The sequence below is a fragment of the Delphinapterus leucas genome, chromosome X (assembly GCF_059928025.1).
Source record: "Delphinapterus leucas isolate spDelLeu-1000000601 "Yukka" chromosome X, BTC_Dleu_Yukka2, whole genome shotgun sequence".
Classification (NCBI taxonomy): Eukaryota; Metazoa; Chordata; class Mammalia; order Artiodactyla; family Monodontidae; genus Delphinapterus; species Delphinapterus leucas.
The window spans coordinates 24,951,350-24,972,215 of record NC_143150.1 but is presented as its reverse complement, the minus strand read 5'-3'; the positions used below and the strand labels follow the sequence as shown (position 1 = coordinate 24,972,215).

The 20,866-nt window shown below is 33.2% G+C and overlaps 1 pseudogene; it reads left to right on the top strand.

Annotated features, from left to right (window-relative positions):
• Positions 1-20,017: 20,017 nt before the first annotated feature.
• LOC111168031 (short transmembrane mitochondrial protein 1 pseudogene) lies at positions 20,018-20,510 on the top strand (annotated as a pseudogene).
• The last annotated feature ends 356 nt before the right edge of the window (positions 20,511-20,866 follow it).

Genomic DNA, 20,866 nt, shown 5'->3' with positions numbered 1-20,866 from the left:
ATGATTCTTCCGCCTTCTCAAATCTTACATCGAGCTTCTCTAGTGGAATTTTTCACTTTACAGTTTAAGCATTTCTATCAGTCTCTTTTTATATCTATCTCTTTCTTTAAATTCTGTCTTTGGTGAGACATCATTCTCATACTTTAATTCTCTAGACACATTTGCTTTGAACATATTTCAAATAGCTGGTTTAGAATCTTTATCCACTAAGTCTGGGGCTTCCTCAGGATTGGTTTCTACTGATTCTTTTTTTCCTGTGAATGGGCTATATTTTCCTATTTCATTGCATGTCTTGTATTTTTCGATTGAAAACTGAATGTTTTAAATAATATAATGTAGCAACTCTGGATATCAGATTCTCCACCCTTCCCAGGTTTGCTATTTTTGCTATTAGTCGTGCTTGCTTGGTGACTTTTATGGACCAATTCTGTAAAGTCCGTTTCCTTTGTTGTGTATGGCCACAGAAGTCTCTGCTTGGTTAGTTTAGTGGTTAGCTAATGATTAGCCAAGATTAGCCAAGATTTCCTTAAATGCATAGAACCAATACGTTTCTCAGTCTTCGCCAAGAGGCTCTGTATGTTTGTTGAGGCATGCCTTCCACACTCAACCAAACAGTTAAAAACTCTGCCTTAGTCTCTATTTCCTGCTTCTGCAGAGCCTCAAGGTTAGCCAACTATGAGAAATAAGGGCCTTCTCAGATCTTTCCTGACTATGTACACAGTACCGGGCTGTGCACAGCCCTACACACGTGGACTTCTAAATTCCCAGGAATATTTCATAGCTTCTTAAGCCTCCTTATTCAAAAGTTTTTACTTTTAAGCTTTTTGGATAATCTGTTGTTTGCCCCAACTGGTATACACTGACCTAGGCAGCCATAATTGCCTGCAATTGTCTTTGACCAAGGCTCCTGGGCAAAAGGCTTTCACACTGGATAAGCTCCTAAAATAAAGACATTCTTATAAGTGAGATCTTTCAGGGAATAGCCAACAGGTCAAATAATGATAATCCTCTGGGAATGGGGCTTAGAAGGATCTCAAACTCCTTATTGCCTCTTGTGGTTCCTGCAAGGCTTTTGGTTTTCATTATGATTGTGTGCTGTTGATTTTCAGGAGTACTGCTGATCTGGTAGAGGGGCAGATGAGAATAGGGGAAGTTTAAAACACCACAGAGCTTGCTGTTATTACTGAAATTCAGCTGTTTTTCTTTTTTTTTTGAATAAACACTACCTAGATTTCTGCAAGACTTTGGTTAGTTCTCATGTTTCTGAAAAAAACGATTTGACAATTTTTTGCCAGTGTTCTCATTGCTTTTATGAAGGAGCAGTTTTTTAGAGGTTCTTACTGTCATTTTTGCTGATGTCATCTTACCACATGATCTTGACCTATTAGGCCTGTTAGTATATCCAGTTGAGCTAGCCAGCAATACATTGTGTGAGGTTGTTTTATGACCTTTTAAATTTGCCTACTACTCTTATGACATGGATATTAAATATGGAATTGTCATTGGGCTGTTTCTTCACTATAGAATAAATAATCATCTATTTATTTGAGCTTTGCAAATGAGACTCAAACACTGAGAATCTTTTATAAATTAAAATTAAAATGACACAATTTTCATTATAACATCTTACCGTAAGACTGGGTTCCCAAAGCTAGGTACCCATATGTACAGAATTTAGATTTTTAAGGTTTATAACAAAGTCCCAAGAACTAATTAGCAAACATGCTCTAACTACCTCAAGATGATTTATTAGGAGTTAGTAGTATCCATATACAGTATGTATAAATGATACCCACATATGGTATCTATATATCCATATGTAGTATCTTTATATAGTATTTATAAATAAATGTATTACTCTGTTAACATTGTATCCATATATAGTATCTATGAGAATTGATTTGATAAAATATGTTCACCATATAATCTAAAAAAGAGGGAGAAGTAATTTTTTTAACATTATAAGAGGTCCTTGCCATTCCTTCCAGACCTGTAATTTTCCATTACACCTTCAACTATAATTTTCCAAACCATGATTAGAAAATAAAATTGTATTAATATATTGGGGTGATATTCTTGGAACTGAAGTTGAATGTAAAAAAAATACTTTTTAAGATGGTAATAACTGCTTGTGGGTGATGAAGCTGATGGCTCTCCCCTATACAGAGTAAAAAAAAAAATTCATAGGTAGTCAGAAATCTAAAATTTACTTAGAAAATCAGTGGCACTTCATCTTACTTGATGAACACAGTAGAACAAAGGCATGGATCTCCAATGAAACTGATATTTAAGCTATATATACAGTTTCTTAAGGTTAGAACATTACTGTTTACCAAAAGTTATATCATTAAAAATGAATACAACCTTAAAAGAAAAGTGGCCATATTTCTTACCTTGCTGAAGACTTAAAGAATGAAAAAGCTTACCATCACTATTTTTTCCTGTTGAAACACCACACATTGCAGCGTTACAAATAGGAGTAAAGTATCCTGTATTGATTGCTTTTTTTTTAATAAGACGGATGTTCAGTGAATGATATACAGGTTGCCTGTTCTTTCCATTGTGCTCCTGGAATCCAATAAAGTGAGTGTGTGAGTTATGAAATTAAAACTTGGTAAATAAAAATGGGCAAATGTATGATAGCTGTTAAAATTATTTGTATCTTAAAATAAGAATTTTATTGACAATATAAAGGAAAAAAATTATCATCATTCAGGAACTTTGTAGAGAGACAGTCACATTTAACCTTAAACAATTAGTACCAGGCAGTATTGTGAGGTTAGTAGAAGTTTTTCTTCTGTGGGCCAATCTTCTCCTTTCTTGATCCTTTCTTCTCACTTTTAGCGCCCTCCTCACTCTTCCAAGGTTTTCAAATTGATTCCTTACTCTGATAGAGAAAAATAAACAAATTAATATTATTAACACTAAGGTGTTGAGAAATTATTGGTTTTCTCTTCTAACAGCACTTACATCTTAAGCAGATGGACATTAGTGGGATTTCTCATATCAGTAGCCAACAAGCAGAGAAAATAGATTCTGTCAGGTAGTTCCTTTCTAGAGCTCCTCGAATTTCAGTGCATAGTTTAGTACCTACTACCCTAATTCATAAGAATCTACAGGTTCCAAAGGGAATGTTTATTTTCACCAAAGATATTTGCATATGGGTCCAAAGAAATCACAGAATGCATTTTCAGCTGGACTAGACAAATCTGTAGGAAGTAATTTCTAAAGCTGATAATTGTATAATAAAGCAACATTTGTTCTAGCAGAATGAGCTGAGGTTTTTTTCCCTAAAGTTTTTAAGAATAAATTTCAGAAACAAATGACTTACCCATGATATTTACAAAATAATTTTCCAAAACTGTAAAGAGAAAAAATAATATTAAAAATAATCCTTTGCCTTTAGTACTAGTGTTAAATACTAGTACTAGTGTTTATAGTTTTCACCTTTAGGAAAAGGAAAAAAGATAATTGTTTTAATGATTTCATGATAAATGTGATGAACCCAAAACAAAATAATAAAGGTACTATTTCTATTTGAGCAATTAATATAATCTTCCACTTAGAAGTATACTTTGTAAGCTATGGTCCATATACTTGAATATTTCACAAAAAGCAGGTTTTCAAAGTTCTATCAAAATAAAAATCTCCAAATTTATAATATTTGAAACTTTGATATTTTGTTAATGTCAGGTTTACTAAGGTATAATTTACTTACAGTAACATTGTTCCTATTTAGATGTACAGTTTTTTTTAAAAGTCGTTATTGAATTTGTTACAATATTGCTCCTATTTTATGTTTTGGCTTCTTGGCCGCGAGGCATGTGGGATCTTAGCTCTCTAACCAGGGACCGAACCCACACACCCTGCTTTGGAAGGCGAAGTCCCAACCACTGGACCGCCAGGGAAGTCCCTAGATGTACAGTTTAATGGGTTTGAGTAATATGTAACCATGTGTGTTATTTATGTAACCATGATGGTCATACAACCACTATTGAAATTAAGTTATAGAATATTTTCATCATTCTAAAAGGTTCCCTTATTCCACTTTGTAATCAGTCACCTCATCTACCCTATTCCCTGAACTGATTTTTGTCCCTGCAGTTTAACTTTTTCAGAATATCATATAAGTGGAATGTGTAGTCTTTTGTTTCTGGCTTCATTCACTTAACATAATGCTTTTGAGATTCATCATTATTGTTGCATGAATCAGTAGTTCGATTGATTTTATTAAGGAGTAGTATTCTATTTATTGATGTACCACAATTTGTGCATCCATTTAGCAACTGACCAACATTTGGATTATTTCCAGTTTTTAAGGGGCTACATAAATATTCGAGCATAGGTCTTTGTGTTTACATGTGGATAAATACTCAGGGACAGGGATTGGTGAGTAGTATGGTGAGTATGTGTATGTTTTACTTTATAAGTATCTGGCAAACTGTTTTCTAAAATGGCTTTACCATTATGCATTTCCACCAGCATTATCTGAGAATTTCAGTTGTTCCACACTCTCCAGCACTTGGCATTGTCAATTTTTAAAAAATTGTTTAACTATTCTAAAAGGTGTGTAGTAATATTTTCTTGTGGTTTCAATTTGCATTTTTCCAATGACCAATGATGCTGACCATGTTTTCATATGCATTTTGGCCATCTATATCTTTTCTTCAGTGAAGTGTCTGTTTAAATCTTTTGTCCATTTTATTGCTGGGTTTTCTGTTTTCTTATTATTGAGTGGTTTGAATTCTTTATATATTTTGGATATAAGAGTTTTTATCAGAAATATATGTCCAAATATTTTCTCCTAGTATGTGACTTGTCCTTTTATTTTTTAAACATCATCTTTAAAGGATGAGAAGTTTAAGATTCAACAAATATTTCTTTTATCACTTTTGCTTTTTGTGATTTTACTGAGAGATCTTTGCCTAACCCGAGGTCACAAAGATTTGCTCCATGTTTTCTCTAGAACTTTTGTAGTTTTAGGTCTTATATACAGGTTTATGATCCATTTTGAGTTAAATTTAGTAGATGATGCAAGATAAGTGTTGAGTGTTTTTTTCCCTCTATATGGATACTCAGTTCTTCTGACACAGTTTATTGATAAGCTTCTTCATTCTCCATTGAGTACTTTGTCAAATTTGTTCAAAAGCAGTTGACCATATATGTATAGGTTTATTTCTAGATTCTCTATTGTGTTCATTGGTGTATGTCTAGCCTTATGCCAACACTATATTATCTTGATTAGTCTACCATTATAGTAAGTTTTAAAATCTGGTACTGTAAGTCCTCCAACTTTGTTCTTTTATCTTTTGGGTGGGGCTATTCTGGTTCTTTGTTTTTCCATATAAAACTTAGAATTAGCTTTTCCATTTCTACTAAGAAAAGCATGCTGGGATTTTGTTTGGGATTACTCTGGGATATATAGATCATTTGGGGAAGAATTGATATCTCAAACATATTGAATTTTAAGTCATTAACATGGTAGATCTCTCCATTTATATGTTTTTAATTTTTTTACCTATGCTTTATAGTTTGCAACATACATATTTTGTTAGATATATCCCTAAGTATTTTATATTTTTGATGTTATTGTAAATAGTACTTTTTATTTAATAAATTTCTATTACCTATTCTCCACAGTTTGCGTATGGAATGCAGTAAATTTTTGTGTATTGACCCAGTCCATTTGGGCTGCTATAACAAAACTACCATAAACTGGGTGCCTTATAAACAACAGGAATTTATTTCTCACAGTTCTGGGGGCTGGAAGTCCAAGATCAGGGTGCCAGCATGGTTGGGGTTCTGATGAAGGCACTCTATGGTGTTGCACACTGTTGACTTCTCACTGTGTTCATACATAGTGGAAGGGGCTAAGGTGCTCTGCAGGATCTCTTGTATAAAAGCACTAATTTCAGTTCAAGAGGGCTCCACCCTCATGATAAATAAGCACCTCCTATAGGCCGCACCTCCTAATACCATCACATTGAGCATTAGGTTTCAACATATATATTTGGGGGGACACAAACATTCATTCTATAGCATCCTGTATCTTGTGACCTTATTAAACTCACTTATTAGTTTTAGTTGCTTTTATGTAGACTTTTTGGGATTTTCTAAATCTGTGACCATAAATAAAGAGATAAATAAATAGAGTCTGTAAACAAATAAGAATCTTATCTCCTTTTTTCCAATCTGTATGCCTTTTTAGCTATTTTTCTTGCTTGTTGCACTAACTAGAACCCATTGTACATTGTTGAATAAAAGTGGTGAGAGTACATTCTTGCCTTATTCGCAAACTTAGGGGGAAATCATTCAGTCTTTATCCACCAAAGACGATTTCAGCTCTAAGTAATATCTATATCTATAGCTAATCTAAATATGTATCATCTATATCTATACCTATGTATTTCTCCCAGAAAAATTCTATTTTAATTTAAGTGATAGTGAGGAAAATTAACAATGATAAGAAAGCTATCTACCAAAGAAGTAGGAAGTATCCATTCTAGAATTCTACTAACTCCTATCGGAAAACCAACATTTTGTTGTTCAGTATAAAATATTTTTATTTTTATTAAAAGTAACACATATTTGCTCTAAAATTTTTAAATAATTTGAAAGTTTATTAAGTATAAAATAAAAAGTGCTTTCACCCACCACAACCTCCAAAAAAATTGTACCTCACAATGTAAGAACTAATAATTTTGAGCAGGAGTTGGCAAACTAAAGCCTGTGGGACAAATCTAGCCTGCTTTTTTTTTATGGGTTACAAACTAAAATTATTTTTCATTTTTAAATGATTTAAAACAATAAAGAGAAGAATATTTTGTGTCACATGAAAATTACAGGAAATTCAAATTTCAGGATCCATAAATACAGTATTGTTTGAACACAGGCATGATCATTCATTTACGTATTATCTGTTGTGCTTTCATGCTACAATGATAGAGCTGTATAGTTGTGACAGATGCCATGTGGCTCACAAATTCTAAAACACTTTTTATCTGACTCTTTTCAGAAAAAGTTTGCCAACCCCTTGTTGAATGTATAGTGTTTTTCCTTCTGAGCTTTTCTCTCTGCATATATAAAGCTTACATATTTATGCACATTTTTGTTTTCTACAAAAATAATCACACTACACATATTCTTCTGTAACCAGTTCTTTTCACTTAATGATGTGTATGGATACCTTCACATGTCAGTTGTAAATTGTCTCATCTTTTAAAATTGATTAATAGTATTATAGTATGTCATAGTTTAACTAGTATTGTTGTGAGCATTTTGGTTGTTTCAAATATTTTTATTATTATGAACACTGCTGCAATTATTATCCTTATACATATATTTGTATACTTATCTGCTTATTTTCTTAGGGTAAATTTCCAGAAATGGAATACCTGGGGCAAAGTTTTTATACACTTCACATTTAAAATTTGGATATATGTATTGCCCAACTGAACTTCACTAATGTTTTACTAATATGCATTTTCATCAATAATGTGTAGAAGCACTGGCTTCTCTGCACTGTCATCATCAATCTGTATATCACTAATTTGCTGTATACATTAAACATGTATTTATATATAAAACATGTTATTATATATTGTATATATGTATATATCAACATCATTCATATTTTTGCAATACGTATTTTTCTTTTGCAAATTACTTGTATATATCATTCACCAATTTTCTATTTTGATGTTAATTTATTATTTATTTAAGGATGTTTTATATAATGAGGGAACTAACCATTATCTTTCATATTTAAGTAGATTTTTTATGGAATCTGCTAAATAATGCATAGATGTAACTATCCAGTTGAAGACAACCAATAATTCTCTAAGTCACATTGATTCATACTCCTATGACAATTTGTTAGCCTATTTTATAAGCTCCTCTCAGTTACTGAGAGCCAAACTAGCAGCGATAAAATGTGAAATGATCTTACAAGTTTGTGTGAGTGGCAATATTATTATTATTACTATACAATTATATAGAGAAGTTAATTATTATATCTATCTAGCTCTCTAAGATGCTGTGAGATAATAGTTAACATTTAAAGACTTTTGGATTCATTGTAGAGTGTTTCCTAAGGATAACATATTCACATGATTCTGTAGTCAAAAAGATTAGCCAGCGCTTGGCACCATTCCAGAGGGTACAGGACCTCTACACATGTAGCCATATAACTAAAATTAAAAATATTTACAAAACCAAATATTGGCAAGAATGTAGGGCAATCATAATTCTCATCCATTGTTGGTCAGAGTGTAAAAATGGCACAAACATTTGGAAAAGGGTCTGGCAGTTTCTTAAAATGCCAAACATATAATCCAGCAATTTCACTGCTATATATTTACATAAGATAAATGAAAAAAAATCCACATGAAGACTTTTACATGAATTTCATGTGCACTTTATTTATAATACATCTAACTAAACTGAAAATCACTATCTCAAAGAGATAACTCTACCCCCATGTTCATTGCAGATTATTTTGCAATAGCAAAGACATGGAAACAACCTAAGTGTACATCAGTGGATGAATGGATAGAGAAAATGTAATATTATATGTGGTATATTCAACCATAAAAAAGGAAATCCTGGCATTTGCAACGACATGGATGGAAGTTGAGGGCATTATGCTAAGTGAAATAAGTCAGACAGAGAAAGACAAATGCTGTATGATCTCACTTATATGTGGAATCTATAAAAAACAACCTCATAGAAGCAGAACAGATTGGTGGTTGCCAGAGGCAGTGGTAGGCGTGGGTGGGTGAAATGGGTGAAGTGAGTCAAAAGGTACAAACTTCCAATTATAAGATGAATAAGTTCTGAGGATGTAATGTATAGCATGGTGACTATAATTACAATACTGTACTACATTTCTGGGCTTTCTATCCTGTTCCATTGATATATATGTCTTTTTGTATAAGTACCATGCTGTTTTGATTACTGTAGCTTTGTAGTATAGTCTGAATCAAGGAGCATGATTCCTCCAGCTCTGTTCTTCTTTCTCAAGATTGTTTTGGTTATTCGGAGTCTTTTGTGTTTCCATACGTATTAAAATGTTTTTTGTTCCATTTGTGTAAAAAATGCCATTGGTAATTTGATAGGGATTACCTTGAGTTTGTAGATTGCCTTGGGTAATATGGTCATTTTAACAATATTGATTCTTCCAATCCAAGAACATGTTATATCTTTCCATCTGTTTTTGTCATCTTCAGTTTCTTTTATCAGTGTCTTATAGTTTTTGAAGTATAGGTCTTCTGCCTCCTTAGGTAGGTTTATTCCTAGGTATTCTATTCTTTTTGATGCAGTGGTAAATGGGATTGTTTCCTTAATTACTTTCTGATAGTTTGTTGTTAGTGCATAGAAATGCAACAGATTTCTGTATATTAATTTTGTATCCTGCAACTTTACTGAATTCATGATGAGCTCTAGTTTTCTGGTGGACATTTTAGGATCTTCTATGTATAGGATCATGTCATCTTCTTATCAGCTTTCAAATGTGAGAACAGTATTATTAACTATAGTTGCCATTCTGTACATTACATCCCCATGACTTGTTTATTTTATAACTGGAGTTTGTACCTTTGGACCCCCTTCACCCATTTTATGCCTCCCTACCCCTAGCTTCTGGCAACCACCAGTCTGTTCTCTGTATCTATGAGCTTTGGTTTTCGTTTTTATTTATTTGTTTTTAACTTAGATTCCACATATAAATGAGATCATGCAGTATTTGTCTTTCTGTCTGACTTATTTCACTTAGCATAATGCCCTCAAAGTCCATCCATGTTGTCTCAAATGAAAAGATTTCCTTCTTCTTTATGGCTGAATAATATTCCATTGTGTATATATACCACATTTTCTTTACCTATTCATCCATTGATGGAAACTTAGGTTGTTTCCATATCTTGGCTATTGTAAAAATGCTGCAATGAACATGGGGTGCATATATCTTTTCAAGATAGTCTTTTGTTTTCTTTGGATAAATACCCAGAAGTGGAATTGCTGGATCGTATGGTAGTTCTATTTTTAATTTTTTGAGGAACCCCATACTGTTTTTCATAGATCTTGCTCTAATTTAATTAAAGTTATGGCATATCTGCACCTGTAATCCTGTGTTATATTCAGCTTACTGCATATCTGTTAGGATATTAAAACCAGAGAAAGTCTATAAGAGCACCATTAAAATTATGAGAGAGTTGATGTGGATTGCCATATGAATAAACAGAAAACCAAGACTTTCCAGCTTGGAATATCAAAACATGAAATAATATGTAGTTCACATCTATAAAATAATGATTATATGTATAAGGTTAACATAGAATTATATAAATCTATATATAACATAGAATTATATATCAAATCTGGATGTGATAACTTATTTTAACAGGTAAATTTAGGAAAATATACTTAACCAGCAGATAATAGGTGCATAGTGCATATCATGCCAAGAGGTAACACTGCAAGAAATATGAATATATTCAAACACAGATCAGATAAATTTGTGAATACTAGAGCTAGATGTGGCTACTTTAGAAAGTTGAAATTTGACATCAGTCATGAAGTTCTGTAGAAAGAGTTCCTTTTTTTTGTTTGTTTTGGTCTGTAGTTTTTACTGGTATCTCTTCAGTGCCTAGAACAATAGTGGGCATATAGTAGATACTAAATTTGTTGAATGAATCAAAATATTCTTAGTAATAGAATATTGAGATGGATAATACAGTGTTATGACCTAGTATAGATCAATTGCTATTTCAGTATATTTTTCCTTTGAGTCATCATCAGGTACATCCTTGGGCATGGACAAAGGGAATAATACTACTGTGGTATTATTTTAAGAGTGCCACATGGGGCACATCTTAAAAAAAGTATCAGCTGAAGAAATTAAACTGAAATTTCTATTATAATGAATGTTTAATGTTCTTATGATTGCTTTTAAAATGTACTTTTTAGATGTTTTTATATCCATTATCTCATTTAATCATGATATAGACCGTATAAGCTAGATACTATTTATTATTCTAATTTTATAGATAAGGTACCTAGTAGTACCTTAGTTTATCAGATATTCCTAGGGAAAGCAGAGTCACCCCCCCACAGATAGCACTGGGAAAATGAATTTTGATCAAGGAGAGAGAGATGAAAGAAAAATGGCCAGCATGTTTGGTAATGCAGGTGGAGCAAAAGCACAGGTAAGATAACTCAGTGGAAATTACTAAACAGTTGGTTTATGTAAAGGGGGAATTCAAATAAAGATAGGAAGACTATTTTTATTACTACTTCTACAATTTGACTGTTGTCTTGCTAGTACCTGCACCTGAACATAAAGACAACTCAGATAATTTCATGTTTTTTCTCCATTTTTTCTAGAAAAAATCCATTTATAGCTGAAAAAAATAACCATATGTATCAGATGAAGTAGATAAAGCAATTTTTGAACAGTAATTCAAAGTATACTATATGTATGCACAGTGTTTCCTGGTTAAGTCTAATGATAGCTGGAAAAAGCCCAAATGTCATAGAACAGTGTGGAAAATAATATTGTATGGTCATCAAAACTATGTATGGGTAACTTTGGTTCATAGGAACAAAAAAAAAAAAATCTGAGTGTGCTTATTTTTTTTTAAAGAATACATTTATTTATTTATTTTTGGCTCTTTTGGGTCTTCGTTGCTGCGTGTGGGCTTTTTCTAGTTGCTGCGAGTGCAGGCTACTCTTCGTTGTGGTGCGTGGGCTTCTCGTTGTGGTGGCTTCTCTTGTTGCAGAGCACCGGCTCTAGGCGCACGGGCTTCAGTAGTTGTGGCATGCGGGCTTCTGTAGTTGTGGCTCATGGGCTCTAGAGCACAGGCTCAGTAGTTGTGGCACATGGGCTTAGTTGTTGCGCGGCATGTGGGATCTTCCTGGACCAGGGCTCGAACCCCCGTCCCCTGTGTTGGCAGGCAGATTCTTAACCACTGCACCACCAGGGAAGTCCCCGAATGTGCTTAAAATGAACAACAACAACAAAAAATAGCAACTAAGGAGATTTTTGTGTCAGACTTGTGTTTCCCAGTTAAAAAAAATTTCCTCATGATAATCATAACAATCTTAAGTTTCTCTCTTTGTTACTGGAAATTACAAAATTAACTAAATGTCAGGATCAAAAAAAAAAAAAAGCAAACTGTAGAATTCTGTTTCTAGGAAGATGGAGTAGACATACTTTCCCCTATTCCTCCTACTAAGTAAAATTGAAAACCCTGAATATTATTTGTAAAACAAACATAAGAAGACTGAAAGGTAGAAATAAGGCAATTCAGCTAGAGAACTCAGGACCCAAGAGATAATATGGTGGTAAACTCACTGGGTTTTCTTTTTTCTACACATATCTCAGATTTGGATCAGAAGAAACCAGCAACCCAGAAATACCAATGGACACATACACAAAGAGTTCCACCAAGAACTGACTCTCTTGCTAAAGGACCAGGACAGGGATAGCTTAGAAAGACAGAACGCTTTTAGAAAAAACTGTTCTTTCATCCAAACACCACAGAAAAAACTGTATTCTTACCCCTATCCATGCCTGCGGCGGCTGGGTGGGAAGCTTAGACTTCTGTGCTCACAAGGCTGCAGTGAGGCACCTGAAAACATTTGCCAAGATAATGTCAGAGAATGTCAAGTAGCCACATGGGACTGTCATCATTGTGTGAAAGTAATAAGCTCCTCACTACAGTGTCAGTGGAAACAATGTGGGAAGCCTAGAATTCCAGCCCCATAAACAGTTACTAGGTACTCTAGCCTCTCCCTACTGTGGTGATGTCATAAAAAGCCTAGGACATTCACCACTGCCTAGGAGTAATGAGGCCATTCCCTCTGTGGTTTTAGTGGAGGTCATATAAGGAGATAGAACTCCCATGGCCCAGCAGTAATGAAGAACCTCCTTTTCCTCTAACTGGCAGTAACAAGACAGCAACCCTTCCTGTCCCAGCCCTTGTTTTGACAGAGCAATGTCAGAAGAAGCCAGGTAAAACTAAGTATTTTAAAAAGATATATCTCATAATGTAGAACACAAAATGTAAAAAACTTTGTAAAACACAAAATGTCCAAATTACAATAAAAATAACATCACATTAAGAACTAGGAAGATAACAATGTTAATTAAAAAGTCAATCAATAGATGCCAACACCAAGATAACAGAGATGTTAGAATTATCTGACAAAGGTTTTAAATAACCATCAAAAAAATGCTTCAATGAGTAATTGAAGTGTGGGTATAGTGTTTCAAGCATACAAATGTGCTTGAAACAGTTGAGAAAATAGCCTTGGCAAAGAAATAGAAAATATCAGAAGAGAGAAGATATAAAGAAGGAAATAAAAATTTTAGAACTGAAAAACATAGTAACTGAAATTTAAAAACATAGTAGATTGACTCAGTGACAGAAGGGAAGGAACAGAATAAAGAATCAGTGAACAGGGATACAGAACTGTAGAAATTACCTAATCTGAGCAATAGAGATGAAATAGGCAAAAAATTAACAGAACCTCAGGTACCTGTGGAATTATAGCAAAAGATCTAATAGCCACATATTGGAGCCCTGGAAAGAGACAAGAAAGAGTGCAGGACTAAAAAAATACTTGAAAGAATAATGTCTGAAAATTTTCCAAATTTGGCAAAAGACATAAACTTACATAATTGAGAAGGTGAGTGAATACCAAAGAAGATAAATGTAGATAAATCCACACTAAGGCTAATCATAATTAAATTTCTGAAACTAAAGACAAAGTCTTGAAAATGCCAAGCTAATAGTAGAAATGGAATTTGAATAACTAAATTTCTCATCACAAACCATGGAGGCCAAAAGGAAATGGCACATTTTTTCATGTGCCAAAAGAAAAGAACTATCGGTCCAGAACCTTATATCACACAACATATCTTTCAGGAATGAAGGGGAAATCAAGATATTTTCATATGAAGGAAAATTAAGGGGTTCTTTCACCAGCAATTCTACCCTAAAAGAGTGGCTAAAGGAAGTTGGCTACACAGAAAGGAAATGATAAAAAAGGAATCTTGGGACATCAGGAAGGTGTTGGGTAAATACAATAGGCTTTTCTTCTCCTCTTGAATTTTCTAAATTATGTTTTTCAGTTGAAGCAAACTTATAACACTGTCCAATGCAGTTCTAAATGTATATAGAGGAAATATTTAAAACAATTTTAATGTAGGAGAGTAAAGGAGGTGGGAATTAAGGTTTATACTGGTAAAATAATGGTAAAATATATATACTGGCAAAATAATGATACCAGCACAATGTGATGTTATGTATATATAATTTTATTTTTATTTTGTTAATAACTAGAGAAACCCCCAAAAATATTATGCAAAGAGACACTTAAAAAACCACTGCAGATAAATCAAAAATGAATTTTAAAATATATTCAATTAACTCACAGGAAAGCAGAAAAAATAAAACACTATAAAAACAGAGAGAACCCAGAGAAAACAAAAAATATGATGGCAGACATAAGCCATTATATATCAATATGTAAGTAGTGTACAAACACATCAGTTAAAAGATTGACAAACTAGATTTAAAAGCATGATGTAGTTATATGCCATCTTTAAGAAAGTAACTTAAAAAATAATTGTATAGGCATGTTGAAAGTAAAAGAATGGAAAAATAACATTATGTAATTATTAATCCTAGCAAAACAGGAGTGGCTATACTAACTTGAGATAGACTTCAGAGTGCAGAAAACTACCCCAAACAGGGTAAGTACATAATGGTAAAAGGGTTAATCCATTAAGAAAACCTAGCAACCCTGAATGCATATGCTCCAAAAAGACAGTTGAAAAATATAAGACAAAAACTGATCAAACTGAAAATAGACAAATCTATAATTATGGTTGGAGTCTTTGGCATCCTTCTCTCAACAATTGATACAACAGACAAAAAATAAGCAAAGATGTTGGAGAACTCAACAACACTAGTAACCAATAAGATCTGATTTACATTTACATTTTATAGATCACTCCATCCCCCAAACTCAGAATACATATTCTTTTCAAGTGGCTATGGCATGTGTACCAAGATAGGTCATACTCTGGGCTTCTAAAAAAAACTTTAACAAATGTAAAACAACTGAAATCAAAGAGAGTACGCTCTCCAAACACAATGGAATCTAATTAGAGTTCAAAATGGAATCTAACAGAAAGAAAACAGGAAAAATTCCAAACATTTGGAAACTAAGCAAAGTACTTTCTAATTATCAATGGGTCAAAGAGGAAGTCTCCAATGGAAATAATGAAAATACGTTGAATTGAATGAGAATGAAAATACAGCATATCACAATTTGTAGAACATAGATAAAGTGGTGCTAAAAGGAAACTTTAGAGCACGAAATGCACATAAAAAGTTTCAAACCAATCTGAGCTCCTACCTCAAGATCCTAGAAAAAAGAAGAGCAAACCAAATCCAAAGTAGGCAGAAGGAAAGAAATAATAAGGAGCAGAAATCAATAAAACTGAAAACAGAAAAACAGTAGAGTAAATCAATGAAACAAAGTGCTGGTTCTTTGAAAAAAATAAGATTTAGAAACCTTCGTCAAGACTGCGAATGAAAAAAGAGAGAGAGACAAATTTTCAGTAATGAGAATGAAACAGCATATCACTACATACCCTGAAGATATCAAAAGAATAATATGAGAACACTTCAAACAGCAATATAAAAATAAAATTGACACCAAATAAATTTGATGAAATGGAACAATTTCTCAAAAAACACAATCTACCACAGCTCACTCAATACGAAGTACAGAATAATCTCATAATATTTAAGGAAATTGAATTAATAATGGAAACAGTCCCCAAATGGAAATCTCCAGTCCCAGATGTTTTATTGGTGAATTGTAATTCATTTAAAGAAGAAATAAAACACCAATTCTAGACAATCGCTTCTAAAAGTAGAAGAGGAGGGAACACTTCTAATTCATTTTATGAAGCTTGTATTACTCTGATGTCAAACCCAGAAAGAGACAGTACAAGAAAAGAAAACTACAGAGCAATATCCCTAATGAGGATAAATACAAAAAACTTAATTAAATATTAGCAAACAGAATTCAGTAATATGTAAAATGAATTATACACCATAACCAAGTGGGATTTATTCCAGTGATGCAAGGCTGGTTCAATATTTAAAAATCAAGCAATGTAATCCACCGGACTAACAGGCTGAAGAAGAAAAATCACATGATAATACCAATTCATGCAGTTAAACCACTTGACAAAATTTAACACACGTTCATGGTAAAAACTCTCAGAAAAATCGGAATGGAGGGGGATTTTCTCAACTTGATAAAGACTGTCTAGCAAAATCTATAGCTAGTATTTTATTCATTGGTGAAAGACTGTGAAGGCAAAGATGTTTGCTCTCACCACTCTTATTCCACACGGTGCTGAAAAAAATCTAGCCAGTGGATAGGGAAATAAAAGGCATACAGATTAGAAAGAAACAAATAAAACTGTTCCTATCTTCAGATGACATGATTGACTATGTAGAAAATCCCAATGAATCTACAATAAAATGTTCTAGAACTTATAAGTTCAGCACGGTTAGAGTGCATGAGATGAATATACAAAAATTAATTGCATTTTTATGTACTAGCAATAAACACGTGGATATCAGTATTAAAACATAATACCATTTATAATCATCCAAAAAGTGAAATACTTGAGTATAAATCAGTCAAATCATGTATAAGATGTATGCTGAAAACGACCCAACAATGAGGACAGTAATTGAATAACATCTAAATAAATGGAGAGATATACCATGTTTATAGAGTGGAAGACCCCAAATAGTAAAAATGTCAATTCACTCCAAATTGATAAACTTGTTTAATGCAATTTCTATCAAAATACTTGCAAGATTATTTTTGTAGATTTGGACAAGATTATTCTAAAATTTATATTAAACAAAAGAACTAGAATAACTTAACATGACATGAAGAAGAATACAGTGGGAACAATCAGTCTACTTGATTTTAAAAGTTATTATATAGCTACAGTAATCAAGACTGTGGTGATTGTGGAGAAAGATACATAGATCAATGGAACAGAATAGAGAACTTGGAAATACAGGCACACAAGTACATCAACTGAGTTTCGTTAAAGGTGTAAAACAGACTAAATGGGCTAAGGATAGCCTTTTCAAAAAATAGTGCTGAAGCAACTGCATATCCATAGCCAAATAAATGAACCTTGACCCAAACCTCACATCTTATGTACAAATTAACTGAAGGTGGATCACAGACTTTAATGTCAAATGTAAAACTGTGAAACTTTTAGGGAAAAAAGAAAACTCTTTGGGATCTAGGGCTAGAAAAGGTTCTTAGAGGATATCAAATTCATAGAGAAAAAATGATATATTGGTCTTCATCAAAATTAGAAAATTTCACTTCATGAAATACCCTTTTGAGGTGAGAAGAGAAGCTACAGACTAAAAGAATATTTACAAACCACATATCCAACAAAGGTTAATGTCTGGAATCTATAAAGAACTCTCAAAACTCAACAGCACAAACCCCCAAAGAATCCAATTAGAAAATGAGAAAAGGCATAAAGAGATATTTCACCTAAGAAGATATACATATGGCAAATGAGCATATGAAAAGGTGTTCAACCTTATTAGGTATTAAGGAAATGCAAAGTAAAACCACAGTGTAATATTATTAGGTACCTATCATAATAGCCATAATTTAAAAATCACAACCCCAAATGCTGGTAATAATTTGGAGAAACTGGTCACTCATACATTGCTGGTGAGAATGTAAAATAATCCAGCCACTCTGGGAAACACGTTGGCATTTTTTACAGAGCTACACATAAGGTTTCCATACAAAACAGCAATCTTACTGCTGGGTATTTACTCCATCAAAATGAAAAACTATGTTCACACAAAATCTGTACACAAAAACACTAATAACTAAGTTGACTTAATTGATATTTATAAAACACACCCCCAAAAGCAAAATGTACATTATATTCAAGTGCATATGGCATAGTTACTGAGATATGGAATATGGTCTGTGATAAAAAGAAGTATTAATACATTTTAAAGGATTAAAGTCATACAGATTTTTTCTGATCACAATGAAATTAGAAACCAGTAACAGAAATATATTAGGAAAATCCCCAAATATTTAGATATTAAAAACAAATCTTTAGGGCTTCCCTCATGGCACAGTGGTTAAGAATCTGCCTGCCAGTGCAGGAGACACAGGTTCGAGCCCTGGTCCGGGAAGATCCCACATGCCCTGGAGCAACTAAGCCCACGCACTGCAACTACTGAGCCTGTGTTCTAGAGCCTGCAAGCCGCAACTACTGAAGCCCGCTCTCCTAGAGCCCGTGCTCTGCAACAAGAGAAGCCACCGTGTTGAGAAGCGCAAGCACCGCAACGAAGAGTGGCCCCCACTGTCTGCAACTAGAGAAAGCCCACGTGACAACGAAGACCCAATGCAGCCAAAAATAAATAAATAATTTTTTTAAAAAAGAAAAGAATCAAAATAAAATTAAAATTAAAAATAAAACAACCCAAATCTTCAAATAAGCCATGGTTCAAAGAAGAAATCACAAGAGAATTAGATAATAAAGTTTTGAACTGAATGAAAATGAAAACCCAACATATCAAAATTTTGGGAATGTAGCTGAAGCAGTACTTAGAGGGATAATATCAATACATCATAACCAATTGTGTTTATTCCAGGAATGTAAGCCTGGTTTGATATTTTAAAATCAATTCTATTTTACCATAATGACATAATAAAGGAGAAAAAAATTTCCCTATAATGTAGAAAGTGAATTTGACAAAATTCAGCACCTATTCCTGATAAAAACTTCCAGCAATTTAGGAAGGGGAAGAAACTTCCTCTGGCTCTTAAATAGTGTGTACAAAAACCAAACCAAACAAACAAAAACAACTTTTAAAAAACACTCCTGAGAGAAATTTTAAAAGATTTAAATAAATGAGGTGATATACCATGTACATGGATTTCAGGTCTCAATATTGTAAACATGTCAATTCTCCCCAAACTAATCCATAGATTCCCTATAAACCCAAGTAAATTCCCAGCAGCTTTTATAGCAAAGTTAATAGTTGATTCTGAAATTAATATGGAAATGCAAAGGAATTATATTAGTCAAAGCAATTTTGAAGAAGAGTAACAAGTTTGGTGACTCACATTATCTGGTTTCAAAACTTACTCTAAAATTAGTTTCAAAGGTTATTATAGATCATATCGATCTAGGAAACACAAAAGAGTCCAGAAAAAAAACCACACATGTATGGTAAATTGATTTTCAACAAAATTATCAAGAAATTAAATGGGGGAAAGGATAGTCTTTCCAGTAAGTTAATAGTGCTAAATTAACTGAATATACATATGGAAAAAAATGAACCTTGACCTTTATTTCATGCCATATATAAAACTAAATTTGAAATGGATCATAGGTCTAACTAAAAGAGCTAAGAGTATAAATCATCTAAATGAAACTATAGGAGAAAATCTTTGTGACTTTGGGATAGGCAAAAATATCTTACAGATGACACAAAAGCACTAATCATAAAATTAATAAAAAGATAAATTGGATTTCATCAAAATGAAAACTTCTGCTCTTTGAAATGTAACATGAAGAAAATGAAAAGTCAAACTCCAGACTGGGAGAAAAGATTCTTTCTATATATAATTGACAAATAACTAGTATCTATAATATGTTTTATAAATAGCACTCTTATAACTAAATACTAAGAAGAAAAACAACTCAGTATAATTTGGGAGAAATATTTGAAGACACTTCACCAAAGAATATAAATGAACAGCAACTAAGCACATGAAAATATTCTCAACTTCATTAATCATTAGGAAACTACGAATGATAACCACGTGTGATACCACTTTACACCGACTAGAATGGCTAAAATTAAGAGTGACAGTTGTTGACTCATCGCGCCAGGGGAGGCCCTTCGCGCCCTCCTTGCCAACACTATGCTCCAGTTCCTGCTTGGATTTACTCTTGGCAACGTGGTGGGAATGTATCTGGCTCAGAACTATGACATACCAAACCTGTCTAAAAAACGTGAAGAAGTTAAAAAGGACGTGGACGCCAAGAAGAAACCCCCTAGTTCATGAGGCCAACTCTAGCACTGCCTCCTAGATAAACTGATTCTACTGTTCTTGAGGGCCTCCTTTACCATCTGAACCAAAAGTTCTTGTTTTCATCTCCAGCCTCAGCAATTTTCTTCTTTGCTAGACCCTGCATTGCCTTACAGCACAAATGGGGCCACAAGTTAAGAGCAATCCTCACTTTTCCAGCATCCTCACTTCTTCCCTTCCTCCTTCCAGCCACTTGGGAGGTCCTGAGAATGGAATTATGGTGCTAGATTAGTAAACATGACCTTTAATTAGTAGTCTCTCTTTTATTCTTTGGGATTTCTGCTACCATTTTCAAAAGAAAAATTGATGAGTTTTGTATAGCTGATGAAATATAAATAATGCTGATTTCACAGTCTAGCATTTATATTGGGTGTTTAAACCTTTGGTACTAAATTATGTTGTTTCAAAGTAGTAATTAAAATGAAAATCTAGAAGCTAGTTTCTGGTGAATTATCCACTAATTTTATATTGTTGTCAGGAAGCTCCATAGTTGCTAATTTAACCAATAAATCAATTTGCTATTCATTAACCAAGAAACTCTGTTCTGAAAACCCTATCAGGAACTAGGAAGTTTGAAAGTATTTAAAGTAATGGCCTTTGTTCTCAGTAGAATTCATAGTCTAGTATGCATGTTTTTTCTTAATGATGCATTTGATCTGGCTCTATTCTCTCA